Below are 3,939 nucleotides of genomic sequence, written 5' to 3' on the forward strand. Positions count from 1 at the left end.
TTTTGTCAAAGATTTGATTTTTTCAAGCAGTTTCTCACGCTCAACAATAATGGTAATGTCCTGTCTTGGGAACTTGGAAAAAATGGGAGTTTTTCAACATCCTCCTTTTACAATGTCTACCTTGAGGACGGTGTTGATTGGTTGCACACCTTGGTTGAAGGTGTTTTTTTTTTGACAAGGAACCCTCGCATAGAAGGTAGAGCCCGAGGAATCGAAGAATTACAGAAGCAGATCAGGTCATGCTGAATATGAGCGTTTTTGCTCATGCTGACATCGTGGCCATCCAATTTGCATTTTAAAAAGCTCAAAAGTCAACAAAACCATGTGGCATTCATCTAAAATGTAAACAGACGACCACAATGTCGACATGAGCAAAAACGATCTTGTTCCGCATGATCTGATCTGCTTTCAAGAATTACTGAGTAATGTAAAAAAAAGTGAATCAGAGAGAGACTCAACATTATTATTGCAAGAGTTCCAAAACCTTAGGGGCAACCTAATATTCTTGCAGAATTTATGGCTCCACACTTAAAGAATAGAGTTTCCTTTAAAAAGGCAATGAAAAAAGCTATTGAATTATATGAACAAAGGGAATATGGAGAATTGACCATGGTATATCTGATCCATGCTTAATATCATTAAAAAAATTTTATAAAAAAACCCTGGGTGGCTCCCCACGGCCACTCTTGGCTTGGCTGTTAGTGAGGGGTATTATCAACACACATGACCAACAAAATAAGATAAAATTTCATGATAATGTCTCTAGGAAATCTTGGGAAAATATAGGCATACATACAACCCAAAGTCATAGGATTTTTTTTTAAAGGCAAGCTGGGGTTAGACAGACCAGACACAAGTTATTATTCAACGTACAACTGGGGTTTAATCCTGCAATATCCCACCACAAGGAGATGTGCACTGACAGCTCCTACCAACCACACAGAGCCCGTTGGTAAAGTCATAGGAAAATACATAAACAAAAACACAAAATATAAACAATATGAAAAAAAGTGAAGCATGTTATATGTTCCCCCCCGAACAGGGTCGGTAGTCCATCTCATGTTCGGGTGTTCCCAAAGAGCGCCACGTATAAGATGCAGACCGACATGTATCCCCATGTGTGTCCGCATCATATTGCATCATAATTTGGTGCCGTCGTAAAGATTTAAGTACCCTTTACCGCCATTCTCTTCCTCTTCCTCGAACGGACATAAATGCCCTCTATCTAGAAAACTGAATCGGCGGTTCGTGAAAAGGACAAAAATGCCCTCTATCGTTATCGCGCCAAAATGTTCCGCAAAGTTTGCGTATGCAGCAAGCTATATGTTGTAGGATTTAAATAGTTCAAAACAATCCATTCTCGCCCTAAGTAGAAAACTCTACCAGAGCATACTTTGCTTTCATCTGTGTACAACGAAGCATCCTTTCTTTTGTTCCAGAGCATCCGTTTCCGTCTTACGCGCAGTCGCAGCATCGTTGCCACCTTCTGTTGCGTATTAGTTGTTACTATTGCTTACTCTATAGTTGGAATATCCAAAATCCTATCGTTTTAGTGAGTTTCGTGTAAGGTTTCGTTATTCAATCTGTAGGTTTCTTCTTATACAACGACTTATAAGTTTGAGAAATCTTACAAAGATGTGTACTTATGAACCCAAATATTGCGACGATTTGTAATCATGATGATTGTTTAATGTGTTGTGCAGGTTAGCAATGTCTGCGCCTCATTAGAGAAGAGATGTCTCGTCGTTCTATGGTTTGTGTATTAGAGAAGTGATCCGCCAGTCTCATCTATCTAAGGTTCTTGAGAGGTACCAAAATATACTTAAGATTGAGAATGATGAAGACAGGGAGAAAGCCTTGGAATTGTATTATGCGGAGGATTATCCCTCAGATATCGAGGCTGCGGACCAAAGAAAGAATGCTGAAGAGCGAAAGATGCAGAAGAAGGATGACGAAGATAAGGCAAAGCAAAGAAATAAGAATGAGAATGAGAATGAGAAGAGAAGGCAGAGGAAGAGCTTAGGGAAAGGCAAAAAAAGAATGAGGAGGATTGGCAAAGGTATTTTAACAAGGTAATGATGTAGTCAAGGGCGGAAATGGATAAGTGGATCTTAGAGAATAAAGCAATGCGAAACAAGGCAAAGCTACTGAAGGAGGCGGAGGAGAGACAAAGGCAAATGAATAAGGAGAAGGAAGAACATAATAAGACTCAGGATGAGGAAGAAAAGGAAAGGCGAAGGAGGGAGAATGAGTTTGAGGAAGGTAAAGAAATGCAAAGGCATGAGAAAGAGGATGAAGAAAAGAAGGAAAGGCAACAGAAGAAGGAGGAGGAGGAACAAAAGGAAAGAGAAATGAAGAAGCAGGAGGAGGAAGTGCAGGAAAGAAGGAAACAAGACTTGGAAGATGAAGAAAGGCGGCAAAAGGAGAAGGAGGAGGATGAAGAAAAGAAAATAGAAAGGAAGAAGCAGGATGAAGAAAGGCGGCAGAAGGAGAAGGAGGAGGAGAAAGAAAAGGAAAGAGAAAGGAAGAAGCAGGAGGAAGAATGGCGGCAGAAGGAGAAGGAGGAGGAGGAAGAAAAGGAAAGAGAAAGGAAGAAGCAGGAGGAAGAAAGGCGGCGGAAGGAGAAGGAGGAGGAGGAAGAAAATGAAAGAGAAAGGAAGAAGCAGGAGGAAGAAAGACGACGAAAGGAGAAGGAGGAGGAGGAAGAAAAGGAAAGAGAAAGGAAGAAGCAGGAGGAAGAAAGAAGGAAAGCAAGAGAAAGGAAGAAGCAGGAGGAGGAAGTGCTAGAAAGAAGGAAACAATATTTGGAAGAGAAAGAAAGGCGGCAGAAAGAGAAGAACGAGAAAAAGGAGAGAGAAAGGAAGGAGGAGGCGAAAAAGGAGAAAGGAAGGAGAAGGCGCAGAAGGAGAGATAAAGGAAGGAGAAGGAGGACGATGAAAAGAAGGAGAGAGAAAGGAAGGAGAACGAGGAGGAGGAGGCGAAAAAGGTGAGAGAAAGGAAGGAGAAGGAGAGAAAGCAGAGAGAAAGGAAGAAGGAGGAGGAGGAGGAGCGAAAGCAGAGAGAAAGGGAGGAGAAGGAGGACGAGGAAAGGAAGGAGAGAGAAAGGAAGAAGAAGGAGCACGAGAAAAGGAAGGAGAGAATAAGGAAGGAGAAGAAGGACGAGGAAAGGAAGGAGAGAGAAAGGAAGGAAAGAGAAAGGAAGGAGAAGGAGCTCGAGAAAAGAAAGGAGAGAATAAGGAATGAGAAGGAGGACGAGAAAAAGAAGGAGAGAGAAAGGAAGGCGAAGGTGGATCCGGTAGAGAAGGAAAGGGAAAGGCAGTTGGAGGTAGTGGACCCACCAGAAAGGCCTATGTTGGAGGGAAAACAGGAGAAAAGAGCGACCAAGGTAAATAAATTTGTCCTGTCTTTGAAGATTTAATAATATGTTTAGCGATTTTGGTATAACGATTACTGTGTTAGGTATTAATATGTATAGCGATTACTGTGATAGTCTGTGTGCAACCAATATTATTTATAGCAGTTAGTAGAATAGTATTTATAAGTACAAATGAAACTAATTGACAGTTGGTAGGAATAATATGTTATTTTGTGTTACAGGGAGGTCACAGGAGAAGTAGAGCACCAGGTGAAAAGCTTGAAGGCCGGTGTCAATGGCCTGTAGTTCTGTCGTGGTATGGTTAGCTGAGTGCATATCAGAAGGACCGATTACGAAATATGCACTTCGGTGCCCTTTTGGACCAACAATATTTTGAAATTTGCTGGAATACGATGACCCACCTGGTAAATAAGTAGAATGATAAGACTAACACATTCCAGTTTGATTCTTTTGAGATCACCATGACTCTAGAAGATGTGACGAGGATCACTGGCCTTAAGTGCAATGACAGTGCTGTCCTATTACGACATTCAAACTATAACGCAAGGGAAGAATGCACGACC

Source organism: Nuphar pumila, chromosome 7 (genome assembly GCF_984573655.1).
Source record: "Nuphar pumila chromosome 7, dmNupPumi1.hap1.1, whole genome shotgun sequence".
Classification (NCBI taxonomy): Eukaryota; Viridiplantae; Streptophyta; class Magnoliopsida; order Nymphaeales; family Nymphaeaceae; genus Nuphar; species Nuphar pumila.